The sequence below is a fragment of the Ictalurus punctatus genome, chromosome 9 (genome assembly GCF_001660625.3).
Source record: "Ictalurus punctatus breed USDA103 chromosome 9, Coco_2.0, whole genome shotgun sequence".
NCBI classification, from domain to species: Eukaryota; Metazoa; Chordata; class Actinopteri; order Siluriformes; family Ictaluridae; genus Ictalurus; species Ictalurus punctatus.
The window spans coordinates 18,424,182-18,442,754 of NC_030424.2; the positions used below are offsets into that span (position 1 = coordinate 18,424,182).

At 40.0% G+C, this 18,573-nt stretch overlaps 1 protein-coding gene across 6 annotated transcripts in view; it reads right to left on the reverse strand.

Moving 5' to 3' along the window:
* Nucleotides 1-18,573, reverse strand: part of kiaa0586 (KIAA0586 ortholog) — a 95,652-nt gene that overhangs the window by 60,420 nt on the left and 16,659 nt on the right. The window lies entirely within an intron of this gene.

Here is an 18,573-nt window from a genome sequence, read left to right on the forward strand (position 1 = left end):
CATGATACCTCCCCCAAATAGCTTCTATTAGCACTTTTTGCAGTTCCCATTTTTGACCACTATAAGTGCAATAATATCTCTATGACATTAAAACAGGCAGTAAGCAGGCTTCCCCACAATTGTGCAACATCTAGAAAGACAAGCGAATCAATGCAATCGCTTATATTAGCCCAAAAAGGAATACTATTTTAAATTGTTGGTCAATCAAAAGAGGTCATTCGTTTTTCAATGAAATTTTGAATATACGGAGTTATGAATGAGGACTTAACATTTCTTGAATGGCTGATATACAGTCAGGTACATAAGTATTTGGACAGTGACACAATTTTTATCATTTTGCCTCTGTACACCACCACAATGGAATTGAAATGAAGTGTAGATGTTCAATGGGTTATTCAAGATATGTAGATATTCAAGGGGTTTAACAAAAATATTGCTTTAACTTTTTAGGAATTACAGCCATTTTTTATACTGTCACAAAGTGACACAGTGTCACCGTCCAAATACTTATGGACCTGAGTGTAAAAGGTTGGGGCACATTGTATTTTTTTTTTTTGATCATAGAATTTTTATTGGAAATTTCCATTTTACATATTATAACACTCCACCCAACAACCCCAACAAAACAATCACAGCCAAAACCAAAAGAAAAAGAAAGGGGGAAACAAAAAACAATAACAAACAAACAACCAGAAAAACAAAAAAAACAAAAAACAAAAACAAACAAACAAAAAAGTAAGATGATCAGTATTTACCGTCTACCTCTCCTCAGTCCACCTCCAGGGTGCGTACATCATTGAAGTAGGTAATAAATTGTTGCCATTTTCCCAAAAATGACTCACCTCTGCCTCTGATGTTATACTTGATTTTTTCAAGTTTTAAAAAGAACATTAAATCTTTAAGCCAGACTGATAAAGAGGGGGGTTGTGGAGAGGTCCAAGACAGCAATTTTCTGCGCCGAGCAAGTAATGATGCAAAACCCACAACACTAGCCTGTTCATGGTTCAGACGCTGACCCTGAGATGGAACACCAAAGATGACAATTAAAGGACAGACATCCAATTTGATTTTAAGAACGTCGGACATAGTTTCGAAGAAAGAGTTCCAAAAGTTCTGCAGTTTGGGACAGAGTGCAAACATATGACTGAGGTTACTAGGGATGCACCGAAATGAAAATTCTTGGCCGAAGCCGAAACCAAACATAATGAAAAACTTGGCCGAAGACCGAAAACGTTTTTTTCCAATTATTTTACCATTTTTTCACCATTGTACAAATTAAATAGTCAAAATGTGCTTTTTACTATTTTGTCTTGCTTTTCAAAGAAAAAAATCAATTACAAAGACTACAATTTCAAAATATTTATTGAACCTTGAACATTTTTTTCCCATTCCAGCAGGTATAGGCTACCAACAAGGCACAATATAACTTTAAATAAATAAATGAGTAAAATAAAAATATTTTTATGTGGTCATCTTTGAGCCCCCTTTGAATAGCCGATGTTAGGCCTATAACTGACTGCTGAAAGAATGGAACACTCTGTAGCCTACAACTAAAATGTGCATTGAAAAGTGCACTGACAAGAGTGTAAAAAATGGTTCTATACGGCTGATTATATTGGGGATATATACCGCTCGCGTCCCTGTACACCTCGCGGAGTATTATAGTAGATATAGTATAGTCAGGTACGTTGTTAATGTTATGCTCCCTTAAATAAATACGTCTTTACCTGCTTTCGTACTCTACTCCCTTACGTCTCGCGACGTGACAGAATACTCCGGAACAGAAACAAAACAAACGTGCACGTGTCCACAGTAAACAATGTCACGGCTGTCAACATCCAAAGAGCATGCGCGTGCACGCGCGCGCCCCCTCATCGCTGCCGGAAGTGGAGGTCGTGAAATTCGCGCATCTCACTCTGGTTGCTAGTCTAATTGGTCGCGTCATCAAACAAGTCATTGTTCGGTCAAATTTATTCGGCCTTTCGAACACGAAAGTGCTTTTTTTTTTTTGCTATTTTCGGCCGAATAATTTCGGTTGCCGAACGTTCGGTGCATCCCTAGAGGTTAGTTTGCATTTTTCACACGTCAGGAACATTGGGATATATTTTAGACAGTTTACTCCTAGAGAGATGAGCTCTATGGACCACTTTAAACTGTATGAAACTAAGTCTAGCACAAGACGTGGTGGTGGTACGTATATTATCTAACGCTCTGCCCCAGTGCACCCACTCAAGCTCCAGGTCCAATTCCTCTTCCCAAGCACTAATGGTTTTGATATTGTAAGATTCGTTCTGTGGCCAGATCGTTGCATATATCCGTGAAATAATGTCACCCTTATGAGGATTCAGCGTGAACACCTCTTCCCATGCAGACTTTGTAGGTAAGGAGGGAAACCCAGCAAATAGGGAGGAACACAATGCCTAATTTGAAAGAAACGGAATAGGTAAGACGGAGGCAGGCTGAATGGAGGATAATTCAGAAAAGTTTGCAAACACATTATTAATGAAAAGATCCTCAAAGCATTTCAGACACTTTTTTTCTTTTCCCTAAAAGAGAATGTGGAATCTGTAAAGGAGGGGGGAAAGAGGTGGTTATTACATATAGGTGCCATGGTTGAGGCCGAGATAGATTTAAAATGACAGCAAAACTGATAGAAAATTTTTAGAGAGGTACATACTATTGGATTATCCGTGTAGTGTGAAAGGGGTATAGGAAGGGAGGAGAACACCATAGCAGGGAGGGAGGTTGAAATACAAGACTTCGCTTCTAAGCGGCACCATGGAAGAGAGGAGACCTGCACCCAGAGCACCGGTTTCTGAATATTAGCCACCCAATAATAATACATGAAATTGGGCAAGGAGAGGCCACCACTTAGTCAACTCTTTTGAAGTGAAAAACTGGAAACCCTGGGATTTTTTTCTTCCCATATAAAAGAGGAGATTAATTGGTCTATATTCTTGAAGAAAGTTTTTGGTAAAAACAAAGGGATGGACTGGAAAAAGTAGAGGAACTTTGGAAGAATGTTCATTTTTACTGTGTTTATTCTACCAAGAGGGGATGCACATTGTATTTGTAAGTCATCTGTAATTCGCTTTGGATAAAAGCGTCTGCTAAATGAATAAATGTAATGTAAATGTATAAAATACTTTTATTGGGCTGAATACTTGTGCCTCACAGTACCTGAGCGAATGTTTAGTCTATAATGATCGGCCATACATTTTTCAATAACATATTAACCTCTCCCCATTATTGAAAAATGTGTGGCTGATCATTATAGGTCTAGGTCTTTAACACCTAGAATAATGAGTACTACAGCAGATGATAGAGCTTTTTCATATAAAGCCACCTCCTCCAGGTAACGGTGTACATCTCATGGTTTGTAGACAGAGAGAGTTTGGTAAACTAGGACATTGGTGACATTGGTGCAGTCATCCCCCTCTCATATATTCAGTCAGGTTTGTTGATTGTGGAGTGGCAGGACAGTGATGTCCTGGTGTGTCGTCATGCTTGTGCTGTCTACTATATCTTCCTTTTAGTGTTGCTGTCAAAGATACACCTGCTTGTACTGTGATCACCATAGGCATGCTTTTTTTAAGGTGTATATTCTCACCTGTCATAGCTAACAATCTGTCAAACTGTACAGGTACTTCTGCTGCCAATGTGATTTTGATGCAAGATCCAGATACACTTCTCATCCACCAAACCTGCCAGAGACAACACTGGAGCATGATCTGGATGCTCTAGTCCTGCTTCTTCATCTTGGCTATTTGCAGTTCTGATTCACTTTCCATTCTGCTGTGGATAATCTTACTGGGACACCCCAAAGACATGCACTTCTGCCATGATTATAAACTATTTTGGTGCACCTAAACCTGTCTTAAGCCAAAATTCTTTGTATTCTCAGCATATTTAGCACTGGTTGTGTTTTCTCCATATGACTCATAGCAATTATCAAAATTCCTCTATCTGGTGTCGTCCAGAAAGAGGATGGATCCCCTGTTGAGTCTGGTTATTGGATTTCTGTAGAGCTGCTTTGTGTGTTGTTAGAAGTGCTAGACAAATAAAAAATTATACAAACCGAATGTGCAAGTGTGTGATTAACAAAAACAATTTCAACACATTTCTCTGTACTAAGAAATGAACAGAAAAAGCGAGGGAAAAAAAGGGGGAAAAACTCATTTATAATGGAATGATAAAATGATTAACAGCAGCAACAACTTTCCATTCTTTTCTTAGGACAAGGAAATGTAATGAAACTGCTGTGCCTTGTTAAGTACTAGGGATGCATCAATATCCTTCTGTTTTGTTTTTTGAGACCGAGTACGGGTATGTTTTGTACTCATTGTCACTGATATAATACCAAAATGAGTAACCTACATAGGATTAAACAATCAGGGATGTCAGGGACCATTTTATGTAGCTCTGTTTATGTGTACTCAGTTTAAATAATGTCCATGAAAAAGTATACACATTTGCTCGCACAAACATTTTATACTGAAGCAAAGTTTTGCGGGTTGCTTGATGTGTAAATATTGTTCCTTGCCCCCCACTCTTGTGTCAAAGTAAGGTGGAGACTGACATTTGAGCAGAGTCAAGGTCGCTGAGTAGGGAAGTCTGTGGGCAGTGGTGACATTTAGTCTGGAACCCTAATGTGAGCGCAGAGTCTCAATTGAGCCGAAGCGTAGAGCCTACAGTCACACAGCCAGAGCTAAGAGAGGACTTGCAAATATCCAACAAAAATCCAGACAAATAGGTCGATTTGCATTCGTACTCCACGTGTGCAAACAAATTTGCATGGAAGTAACAGAATATGGTATTTCTGCACACACAAAATCTCCACACGAACATACAATGCAATACCATCAGACGCAGACAGACACACAAATATGACGCACAATATCATATAATATAGAATTACAAAATAATTGCAGACAAAAATGTTCCCACATCATCAACAAAAAGAAAACATTCTGCTAGCCTGTTGCCCTGTTTATCCAGATAGTGTGGCTACACAAGGATAAGTGAAGTGAAATAGGCTGGAGAGGAACCAAGCTATGAGGCAGCATTAGTATTCTCCTCACTGGCCTGTGCCCCAGCGGCCAAGCTAAAGCCTCCCTATCCAACACCGCCACATACGCTTCTTATTAAAACACATCCGCCTGTCCTGGACTATGCTCTCTCATTAATATTTATCTTATTACAAAGCTCATGCATTTTTTGATTAATCTAAAGGTTCTTCTCCTAGAACGACTCAGGGCATGCAGATACGTTGTGCATGCTGATGTGTGTGTTGTGTGTTCTGTGTAGGCTGTTATTTAAACATGCTACCCAACGTTGTCACTTGCCCTAAAGCCACACTTATTCACTTCTGCACTGAAACGACATGTGCATTATCCTGAGAGAGGTATAAAAGTCTGGGATATTCACATATAGCATGTTAATATACAATGCAGATAAATACACACTGCTTGCTGGTCAAAAAGGTCTAAGATGGCATCTTTTCTGAGACAGCAACTTTTTTTTTTATGCCTGGTTCGAGTGCACCTAAAAGAAGATGAAAAGCAAACTGCGAGTGCTTAAAACATTATGTGGGAATCCATCCAGTGGCAGTACAGTTCACTTAGCTGCACTTGTACTCGCCTCTGTTCTCTAACAGCATCCAGATTTAAGCATGGGGGAGCCAAATGGCTTGACTGAGTGCAGCACAGAGTGAATTAATTGCTGCAGAAGGCTGTTTCAGTAGAGAGGACAGAGTCTAGTATGCAGTCTGTCTAAAAAAGAGCATTTGTTTAACAGACTGCTTGTAAATGAAGGCCAATGCAGAGGTAGAGAGGTAAAAGTAGGATAAGAAAATGAGAGATGATCAAAAAAACAATATCTTTATGTGAAAGAGCCTGCCCTCCAAATGACAGACAGGTCGTATCTTATATGTCAGCTCATGCAAGGAAAAGCCCATCCGCTGCCAACTAATTTGGCCAAGATGATTCATTCTGTGGTGCTAAATGTTTGCCTTGGGGAAGCAGTCAGTCTGCCATCCGTTCTGATTTGCTCTCCCCATCTGCCTGTCGCTCCTTATTGCTCTTCTCCATCTCTTCTTCACCTCAGAGTCTCTCTCCCACCCTGCCCTTCTCTCTCTCTTTCGCTCTCTCCTCTCACACAAACCCACTACGAGAGTACCCATCTCACCAAGGAGATGTAACCACACTGTATTAGCATGCTTAGGCACGGGGGCGGTGAGCCATTACCTAGCAACAGAGTGGCCTGCGATTGGCTGACTTCCTAAGACAGAAAAATAGGTTCGGTCTGGGGTTTAGAGAGCGAGGGAGACGAGGGGCTATTTTCTGCCCGTGTCATCTCGGCTCGTCACATCGGAACGACGTACTGCAGTATTCCTCCCCTATGGCCTAGCCATCGACTGAAAGGGCAGCAGACCGGAACAATCCGCTGCGGCGGCGGCACCTGCAGCGGCCCGACACAACAGAACGCAGCCGGCATAAAGAGATGAGGTTACTTCACAGCAGAGAATATTTAGGAAAAAACTAACTAAAAACAAAATGTCTTCTTGTAGTGTTTCTGCATCAGATGTAGAGCTCTGTCAGTGCCAGGCTATGTAAGGACAAGTAAAATGGCATTAAAACAGCAGGTCAGATGTTTGACAGTAGAAGTAATATCCCCATGGCAACCTCCAGCAATTCTAAATATTGTTACCTACAGGCAGTGTTTTGCATTTTTCTGGGCTTAGTGGTGTAGTACAGAGCAAAGCAAAATGTATTTATATCTCGATGTCCTCTTCCTGTTGCATTAGGGTCATTTTGGTAGCCACAACATCCATCAGACTGGGTCTCTACATACAGCTATTGTGTAACAGAGAACAGTGTGAGTCCACAGTGGACGTAATAGAGTCTTAGTCTGTTTTTCCAACAGGCAATCAAAAAGAAGTAGCCATTATAAAGTCCAATAAAAGAAAACACTTAAAATGACAGTTATTTTGATTGAACAATAGTTTGATTAACTATTTTAAAAAAAACATTTTTATATAACAACCAATTGTTGATTAAATATGACAAAAGACTCACAGCATCAACACACAAAAAAACAGGGTAAAGTCTTATCATATATGATCAGAAAATTACATTTGTTTGTTTATGCTACATCATTTTTCACTGCATACAGCACCAATAAAACCAAGTGGGTTTTTTTTTATTATTTACTCTCAGTTTGTCTGGACACCTTGCCCTTCTTTGTTTAGTAATGTTTCATAGCTACCTAAAAAGGTTTTAGATACGGAAACACTATGTAGGGATCCCCCAAAGGGACATCCAAAGAACCGTTATGGGTTCTAAAATTTAAAAAAGCTCAAAGTTCATTTTGATATTTTCAGGTTCTTAGCTAAGGGGTTCTATGTGGAACCTTGTCTCATAGGGAAACACTGTTATACGTTTCTACATAGCACTCTTACGGGTTTCACCAGAAGGACAAACCTTAGGGTTCAATATTTAGAATTTCTTTAAGAGTATGTGTTTATGATTTTCAATGTTGTGTGATGTGGTACATCAATCAGCAATAAGCAGTGGTGCGAGCCCTACCTCCAACTACCATTCATTCCTGTTGTTACCAATGTTGAGCAGCTACCAAAAAATGGACAATAGGAACCTTTGATTTCGGACCATTTGAAAAATCTGTTCCTTTTTTTTCTGGTGCTAAATCTGTGCTTAGTGAAAAACTGTTCTTACCTGGTAGCTGCCAGAATGACCATATTTACCACAAGTAGAGGCTCCAACTACACTTTATGCCCTGAAAGACCTTTGAATGCCCTACCGTTTAATCATACACCGAGACTGACAGCAGCATGGTGTATAGTGAAAAGTGGTGTATGATTCATGTAAAGGTGCTGTACATTAAATGGAGGGGAAAACTAGGCCTGTAATTGAAAATGGGGAGTGTTCTTCATAAATATGCGCTGCACCCTAATATAAATCTGGCTGTGTGAAGGAAATACTGCTGAGGCCTGGGAGATGCAGGCAGCCTGTAGAGACTGACTGAAGAGCTAGGTAAGCTGAAGCTCCATTAATCACGGTGAAGGAAGAGGGAGTTTGAGCAGTATAGACACCCTCTACAGTGCGGCATCTGTGCCAGGACTGATGGCAGCCATTTGCTACCAGGCACACCGTACATTAGACTAGCCATCTGGCCAAGTCATTTTGGGTGATGGCTTTTAAAAGTAAAGCAAGGCAGTGTAAGTGTGTCAACCTGACTAGCATACAGATCAGAATAAACCAAAACTGTCATTAGCGCTGCTATGCTGTAAGGACATCATGAAGCATGGATGTAAGATTGCAGTTTAATAATGAATTAGGACAATGGATGGAAAAAGCAGAGTCATCTTCCATAAAAGGCAACAAGCTATTCTGAAAGGTACAATGAGATAATTATGTCAGCAAAAATCCAAATCTAAGAAGATGGGTGCACTACCACACTCTGACCAGCAGGAGTCCTCCTGGCAGTAGCTCACAAAGTGTCTGAATGAGCAAATCATAAACATAAAGAAGCTGGCACTACTCAGAGACATGAATCAGGCCTCAGATCTCTGCTGTGAACTTGTGCATGTTCTCCGCTCCCTCTGTGAGAGCAACACACATTGTATTCGACATCGCACAACATGGAAACCTAAAGAACATTTAGTAACTGACTCAAATCCATTCATTGTAAACATAGGAAATCTAGGACATGATTTCAGCAGGGAGAAAAGAAGTGCAGAGTGATGTGTACCACTTCATCCAAACTGTAGCAGAATCTTTAAAAAAAAAAAATATCCAGGCTAGAGACTCCTTCCTGGACTCCTGGGCCATCTCAGATTCCTGGAATGGCTCTGGTTCTATTTACCAGAAATGTGCAAGGGTGAGACTGATAAAACTCATCGGTTTTGGCTGCGGCACAGAAAGAGTGGGAAAGACAGAGGGACCTGAATGATAACCAGTCTAGAGGCACAGAGCAGCATGACAGAATGTCTGATGAGAAAGGGATAACGTTACAAAAACTTCACAGTACACTACATTTAACTATAATCTAACAAAATATCCATGTATATGTAAAGTCAGTGTTATTTTGCATAGTGTTCAGTGAAGTCTGAACAAGCATCGTTTGACTGACTTGAAAGTGAAGAGTAAGCTATAAGCTACCATCTACTGATTTTTTTTTTTTTTGAGTAATTCCTTAGTAGGTAGTTTACAATCAACATGGTCATCCAACATACAGTCTTGCAGCTCATTATGCATGATTGTTCGGTAGAGCAGATGTGTGTAAGACACTTACAGAAGAGCTAATATAATTCAACCTAGTTTCAGCACAATTTCCAACAGAACTACATCTCAAAAACCACACAAAAGGCCCAAAACTAGCCCAAAAAAATTTGAACTGTTAAGTGATTTATCAGATTTATCCGCTGCTCCTCCTACACTGAAAATGTTCATAGCACAATCATTCACGCCCCTAAGGGCCTCTATTAGCACTTGTTGCAGTTCCCATTTGTGACTACTAGGAGTAATAACTCTAGGAATCTAAATTGGGCAGTGAGCAGGCTGCGCTACGATTGTGCAACCTCTAGAAAGGCTAGCAAACTCAATGGAACATCGCTTATATTGGTTGTTCGGGGGCTCCAAAGTGGAGCAATAAAAAAACATTCGCCCCATCATCTGGAGATCCTGATGATGCCACAGCCATCTGTGGCCAAGAGTCGAAGAGAGCAAAACTTGTTGTGCTCTCAGGGAGGGAGTGGTGTCATTATCTCTCCCCTATCAACCACAGTTACACTAGCCAATCATGGGCAACTATGAGCTCATGCATATGGAAGTAGGTGGACAGTGCTTTCCTCAGAGTATGTTACACCACCCCCTGATGTTGCATGAGCAACAGTTCGGAAAGATGCATTTGACTGGCTTCACGTGTCACGGAGGAAACATGTGATAGCCTTCACCTTCACTGGATGGTAGCGGTCATGTGAATCTGGGAAAAAGTATACATTTCTAAAAATATGTTAATTATTATTCTAGTGGAATTTAAAATGTATGGAGGTAATGAGGACTTACTGCTTTTTATTCTAAAAGGCTAAAAATGTAAAAAGTCAAAAACACATTTTGTAAGTATGCATATTGTCCTTTTTGGCTGTTGATGTATATTGCTCTGGACTACTTTATTGTTTACGTTTCTGCTGACACCATACATCAAAAAGAAAAAGCCAACAAACTGTTTGCCATCATCCTAAGCTGCTATAATCAGATGTCACATGCTCACGTCTCCATGTTCCCTTGGACCACAGGGCAGTGGATGAATAAATTATCCTGTCATTCAAGAGGATTCAAAGGACAGAATAGAAATCTTTTGAGTATTGAGAGAGTGGGAGAGACTCTCAGCGAGACCCTGCATCCAATCAGCATCACTCCGTGCTTCCGTCTCCATGGCAACTGGCTCATCTCTCTCCCCCATTTTTTTCTTTGAACGGTCCAGGTTGGTGTGCAATAGTTCATGACAGGCGCTGCAGCTGTGAGCTGCTCTCGCCTTCCTTCAGAGGACAAGCAGCAGGAGGAGAGGGAGAAATTGCCATGTCTGCTGATTAGTAATCAGATCACAGAGTCACCCTGAATCCTGGAAGCTGAAGCTGAATTATACATTGCTAGTGCCAATCAAGCAATGCACGCCTTCATTGGCATTCTATTTAAAGTACAATCCCGTCCCCTGAACACTCTCACGACCTAGTGAATGATGACATCTAACTACAAGCCACACTCGGTGCCAGATTGCCATGACATTTACAGGAAATGTCAGAAAAGGCACAGCTAATTATTATTACTCCACACACAGTTAAACAGCTCGCTTTAATATTACATACAAAATGGCAGGACAAGATCTACTTGAAGTTGAGAGGCTGGTGCAAATTGTGTTCTGATAAACCCTACTGCTGTACGACATGTTAAGATTGGGAATCAACCGAGACCTCCTGATAAATTACAATGATCCTATTTACAATAGGCCATTTTATGCATCTTGTATCCTAATGAGATTTTAACTATTTGCATTTACACTTCTAGTCAAATGCATCTTTGGTCCGACAGACTGAAATCCACTAACTGTATTTCATGTTAATATGCAAACCAGCGCATTATAATAGTGTTCCATTGTTCTTTGGTTTTGGTGCTTTATAAATAAGACCGTTGCCACATCAAAAACTACCAGTTTTGTCCTGTTTTTAATATGGCTCACACTTTTTTTTGTTTGTTTTTTTTAAGTGCTAACAATGGCATTTGCATGTGTCTCAACTATTGGGAGGGGTTTTGTTTGCCAAATATGAATTGAAAAGACAGATGCATTGACAGGCTAAAATGTCTCTCAGACAACCTCCTGAAATGAACGATTAGATTTAAATGCGTTTTTTTTTTTTTTTTTTTTTTTTTTTACAGCTTTAAATCCAGATACAGTCAACACAATGCTTGATGCTTGAAATGATCTAGTGTAAACGGGGTCAGTGATATTTAGTTGTTTCAATTTGCAAATATTAGGATCCAATATTGCAATTTGTTTCTAAAAACAGGCAAATCTTTCTACATTAGAGTTATTACTGATAGGCTATGTAGTAGGCATATTGTTTGTGGGTGGAGGATGTGTGTGTTTAATTATTTCTTTATTCAGTAAATATGATTTCTTTCATACCAGTGGAAATTTTCATATATAACATTAGAATTAGGTTCTCTGTGACATTTCTGATGTCATATTATGATAATGTCAAACCTCAATGAGGTAAAAGTAGATAAAACATTTAAACAATTTTTTTTCCATACTTAGAAGCAATATGTTGGTATAAAACATATCAAAGCTATTGTATTTTTGCCAAGATATATGAATTCACAAAAGGAATATTTAATAAAACTGGGTTAATTCTGTCCACCACTTCAATGGCGAGAGTCCCAGATTAGTGTGACACAGTTCTGAGCTTCTGTTTGAGGAGTGAGCAAACAGGCTCCGCCATCTCACACTCTGACCTGCTTTTTACATCAGAGACCACAGCACGTGGTCCAGTACACTCACATGCCCTTAAAATGAGAGCAATCAAATACTAGTGAATAGTAATGGAATAAATAGTGTTTATTTATACACCTAAACTATTTATCTATTTTTGTAAAGACTATTATTTCTATAACCACATCGTTTTCAAATGATGTATCCAGAGATTTAAAAAAACAAACCCCACAATTCTCGGAGTTTGAATGTCTGAAGTTAAGTTGGATGTAAGAGGGGAAGTCTGGCACATCTGTTGACAGCTGAGACACATCTAACACTTCTTAATGAACCACCATCACAGCACCCATTCACACAACAGATGGGCCTGGGGGTTAGAGGGGCATTTACACTCAGCCCAGGTGATGGAGGGAAGGTGATTACGTCTACACCCATCTGAACCTACCGACAGAACCACGAGGAGTGGCAACATCTCCTTCCACGCAATCATCCACTTAACACCTCGACTGCTCAGCACCAACAACGGTAATGTGTGCATGCAGTCAACAAGACGAGGAAGACAAAATGAAACAAGACACATATCATAGTGAGGAAGAAGTGACAGAGATTACAGGGCTTCTCAGCAGTTCTGCACGAGAGCCATGTTTGATTAAATATTAATGCTATCTCCTGAATGTTGCTGTTTGTTTTGCATTCTTGCAATGTCTGTTTAAAAAAAATAAATAAATAAAAAAGACTATCCCACACACTGTAGCTTTTATAGACTTTAACACAAATCTCACTAGGCATGAGGAAAGGAGCAATTAATGGTTTAAGATGACAGCATTTCAAATTTGGTGCCTTTTCTTTTACGCCTAGCAAATATCAGTCCTTTATGAAATTTTGGTTTGATTTCAAGGCAGAATTTCAAAGGCCTGGAAGATGATTTAATCAGACTGCAAAGGTGGAAAAACAATTTGCTGCAACAGCTACAGATGTGCATAAATCACCTGCAGTTTTCAGCATGCTAGAGGAAACATCAATAATGTCTTTGAGCTCACAAAAGCTTTTCCAGCAAATGAGTGTTGGCATTACAGGGGCATAAACAGCTCATTGATTCAATGAAAGGTCAGTCATATCGGCTTACATGATGAGAATTAATCTGTATTCGTTGACTAGACTGCAGTAAACACCTCCAGGAAGCCATTCTGAAGGAAGCAAAGGAATGACAATGTAAAATGTGCTGGGGCTGGTTTGAGGGTTGTGTGTTTTCACAGAGTGGCACTTGGGGCTATTCAAAAGGTGTAACTGATTCCTCATATGGGTTACCAAAATTACATTTCAAAGGCCTGACACGTAGGCCCAACCAATGGAAAGCAAATACGGCTCAAACACCATGAGAACAGCTGCTATCATTCTTTTTAACTAAGCCCTTTACTTTCAATACTTTTCTCTTAGTCAGAGAGACAATCCCCCCCGCCACACACACGGTCACTGAAAATGTTTTAATTTCAAATAAGTTTCAAAAACATTAACACTGATGCATTTAACCTGGTAATCTCATCATAAGAAGTTTAAGGCCAAAGTGCTACGGACACAGACAGCTTTTCAGTGGATCACTGTAGTACAGTACAAGCTCATACTTTCAAATGCACACCTGATCGATATAACAGAAAGACAAAAGGGAGGCGGGGAACTAAGGAGGGAGAAAAGCAGAGAACAAGACTCCTTTTAAGGCAAGGCAAAGCTAAAACAAAACCCAAAAGATTAATCACAGCTTAGTCATTCAAACACTGAGAAACAAGAGAGTGATAAACAATGCTGTGCTCAGTGAGAGATATACAGCGAGACAAACAGTGGGTTGGAGGCCAGCTTGTGGAATGAAGGCGGTTCAGTGTTGGGGGGGGGGGGGGGGGGGTTAAGGGATATGGCCCCCATGAGAAAATTGATGAGGGGACAATCTGCCGGCTGAACTCTCTGCACTGTGAAGGCTTCAGAAATTTGAGTCCACTCCTGCGCCTGTGGTAGCTGAGCTTCAGTCTAAAATGGCTGCCAGAGAGTCGTGTAAACAACCCAGAGGAATGAAAGGGGCTACATTTCTCCAGCCTGCCTGCCAAGAGCTGCATAGCCTTAGGCCTTTCAGTTAACCCTTTCTCTCCTCACAGTTTTGGAACCTTCCTGTTAGAAGCTTTGTAAACACATTTTAAACTAATCATAAATGGGATGCTAAATTCTGTTTTCAATGTAATAAATAAATAAATAAATAAATAAATAAATAAATAAATAAATAAATAAAAGTGTCAATGCAGTTTTAATGCATGACATTATTCATGAAACATTGTGAGCAGTGGTGGTTCAGATCCTGACTGAGAGCATTATTTGATACAAAGCTTCGCTGTGCTCAGACAGGTATTCTGGCGGTCCTCGGTTCAATAGGTCGGACCAGTCAAGTGAAACCAGCCTTGAACAATCCAGCTAGGATGCTTTTCAGGACGGATAGAGTCACCATGGTGTTTCCATGTGCACGAAAACAACTCCCCCTTCACTGAGCCCCCCTAAGACGCAACCCCCAACCAAGTCTGGCGGGAAACTACAGGAAGCTCTAACAGGCTGGTGCTCAAGGGGGAAGTGGCCTTGAAATGCAAATTGGAATTCCAGGAGAAATTGAAGTCCTTCACATGTAATGAAAAACATCGGACTGGAACACAGCCAAAATCCCCACCCCGCCTCCTTATTTTTAACAACCCGATGTCATTAGCCGTCTCACGAGCTGACATTGCGTTATATAACACACGTTTTGCCCTTTAAAATCACTGCCGCGTAGAGTTTATTACTAACCATACATTTGTATACAATTTTCTGCAAGTAGAAATAAATAAATGTGGCTTTACAATAAACAACACAATACAACCACTCTCTACATAATGCTATAAATTTAGATTTGCAGCAAACTGAAGGGATCATACCATCCATCTTATCAGTACCCAAAGGGAAGCTAAAAACAAGGAAAAAAAGGAAGGAGGTGGGGGTAAGACAGTAAATCAATTCGTCTCTGCAGCTTTAATATCTGCAGAAGCAGGCAGGAAGAGCACGCCTGCAGCAGCTGGCAGCTTATTTGCTGGGATGGAATGGAATATCTGAGATTGCATACATTATCTGCCAAGGGGGCCCTGGGCTACGAAAGATAGTGCTGACATCACCGTCTATAAATGGCTGTGCTCAGAGGCACACTGAATGAAAACAAAATGGGAATAACCCTTTCCAGAAAAACTCATACAAAAACAACGTGTGTGTGCATAGAGAGAAAAGTAAATGAAATAGGAAAACATTTCTTTGGCACAACAAAACTAACTCATATCAACTACATGGCAATTTTGTTCTTTTGAAATACAAATACATCGCATTGTGTCTTAGCACGAGTTAGATTTTAAGCACTGAAAGTGAAAGGTGTATTTGCTGTTTAGTGTTTTTGTATCATTCTGCTTTACTACAATACAAGACATTATATATATATATATATATATATATATATATATATATATATATATATATATATATATATATATATACACACACGCACATATACACATATATACACACACACACACGCACATATATACATACATACATACACACAGTATATGTGTATATATGTATATATGAGAGAGAGAGAGAAATTGGTGGAGAAAAGCCAAGTCTTAGGAGGAAAAGAATTTTTGGTCTGGCACATGCAGGGTTAACCATGAACTGTGGTCTCCCCCATTGTGTCTGCACATTCCTGAATAAATGATGTTGTGAACAAGGCTGGTAACCATAGGCAACCGTGCACGATGGCATTGCAGAGTAACCTTTGGAGTGGCTGTATTTTTATCCCCTGGAAACTTCTCCTTCATAGGATAGAAGGAAGGAGAGAAGGAAAGGGGGAGAGAGGGAAAGGGAGAGAGAGAGAGAGAGAGAGACAGAGAGAGAGAGAGAGAGAGAGAGAGAGAGAACAAAGAGAGGGGAGGAGTGCATGTGTGTGTGTGTGTGTGTGTGTGTTGGGGGAAGGGAGGGGGCTTCCCTGGGCTGCGGAGGGGGAGCAGACTGCAGTGATTTCACAACGCACCCAGAAACCTAACAAGCTGAAAACTGAGTGGCTAGAGCCAAGCTGGGTGAGAAAGAACAGGATTAGAAAAGTCATTTATTCCAATCTCTAACCAACTGGGTTTTGCTATTATGTAAACTATTCTGGAACAATTTAAAGATTAGCCACATGTAATCAGTGTGCTGCCGACACAAATAACATGCAGCTTAATGAAAGAAGAGGACAGAGATGCCTACTGTCTCTCTGTGCTGACTTCCAAGAGCTCCTCCAAGTCCTTTGATGGTCATTCCCAATGACAGTTGCTGACACAACAAGTACTGACAAGAACAGACAGCATGCTCATTAGGTCACTCTGTGTAAAATTACAAGTGATGCCTGCTACATGGTGAAAAATCCACAATGTGATGAAAAGTGATGCACAAAGGCTCATGCTAATGCCTGGAAATCCCAAATGAACCTATATTAGAATGCAAATGTTGCACAAACACTAAGTTCCATAAAGTCATGCAGATTGCAAACACTACGCAAACACCATTTCAGGAGTGGAGTATGTTGGAGATGTTTGTGTTTCTCTTTACGATGCATACTGCAAGCGCAGGATATTGAAACCCAGGATACTGTTGCTACAGTCACTGGCATCCTAATCAACATACAGACAATAGAAGGCAGTCAATCTGACCGAGTCACCACACCTTAGTTCCAACTAATAGAGCAGGTGGTGCCCCATCTCTGCAATGCACCACTCCAGATGACATCCCCGACTGTACTTTCCATAAGCACAGCGCTAAAGGGATAAAGATTGAAGCATTATATGGGGGGGGGGGGGGGGGTGTTTTTGCTGCTTAAATTTTTATGTTGTATGTTATGCTGTAAATATTTTAAAGTTATGATGATCAACTATTTTCAAATGAGTCACCTGAAAAATACTACAGTATGGATTAACGCATGTAATCGGGACATATGCAATCTCGTACACTGTGCATACTAATTTGCATGCTATCCACTGAGGGGGGATGTTGGGGGGAATCATTTCATCATTTCACAGCTTTTCTTCTTTTTTTTTTTCATCCAGTTACTTAACTTTATGAGTCACCATTAATTTTTGCTCAATTCATAACACAAAGCTCTGCTTAGGTCACAGATGGATAGATTACAGTTTATTCAGCACTCCGACTGAAAGGAAAACTGTCAACCTGAACAATGTGCAACATTTACCACTAATCAATATTGAGGCTTTTTTTTTTTGTTCTTGTTCTAGTGTATTAAACTACCATACCATTTTATATTTTAGAATTTTATAAGTGCTTCAGCTGCTTCAAGATTTATAAGTAACCAGTACTGCATAGCAGGCTTTGGTCAAACAAACAAACAAACAAACAAACAAAAAAATAATGACTATACAGGTCATATAAAAAGGTACAAGTAGCTTTATTAGGGTTTGGTAAAAAATAAGGACTATAAATTTTATATAAAAAGATATGTTTAGCTTTAGTAGGGTTCTACAGGGAAGTCTGTAAGCGAGATATCCTGGCATATACACTATTATCTGACCTTAAAGCCCTTTGTGATTGTGTCTGGAGGCCTGCTCATGCCTAACTGCCATGAAGGAATTGTGCTACCAACCATTTGTCTAAGGCACTGGAAGGAGAAAAGAAAAAAAAAAAAGAGCATTAGCTTGACTCATGGCAACAGCCACGCACCAACTGGTTTCCCTCCTATCGGCAGCCAATGCAAGATTACAACTGACGGCTCACGTGACCACCAGCTGAATTCTAAATGAGGAATGTTTCCCTGGGGGCATCTCAGGCATGTGCAAGCACTTTCCTTCACTGTCTTTCACAAACATCCACACATACACGAACAGTCATTTTCAGCATAGGCTAGAACATCATTGACGGGTACTACAGATTAGCCTACAAATGTTACAGGGAGGAAATTCATGCATTAAACACTATTGATCTGATTGACATTCATCTTATAATACTCAAACTTGTTGCTGCAAGCATGACAGGGAAAACATACACGCTAACACAAGAGCACGACTGCAACGTAAATAGACTAGATGGCTCTCACTGAGAATGCCAGTCTTCCTAAACGCATGATTGCAGGATTTTAAAGCAAGTCGCTTTTGAACACTCGCACTGTTAGCATTGCTGTAACATGATGCAAAAAAAAACCCCAACATTTTTCAAAATAAAATTAAACAGCACAGACCTAGTTTTGTCAAAGTCCTGCTGATTGCATTAAAAGTACATTTTTAGGTCACGGTGACTGAAAATGTCAAATGTGTCAAATTACATTCTGTTCATTACAGTTGAATTAGTAACTGCCCATTATATCAAAAAGTGATTTTTTTTTTTTTTAAGCTTCCGAGGTCAAAAAGTTAATAAAACAACTGTCCTTCTTGAACAATCACGTGCCGTGCAAGTTTATAAAAAGCTCAACATATAACAAAACAAAATATTTAAAATGAAATAGCACTTTTTCATGTGCACTGAATA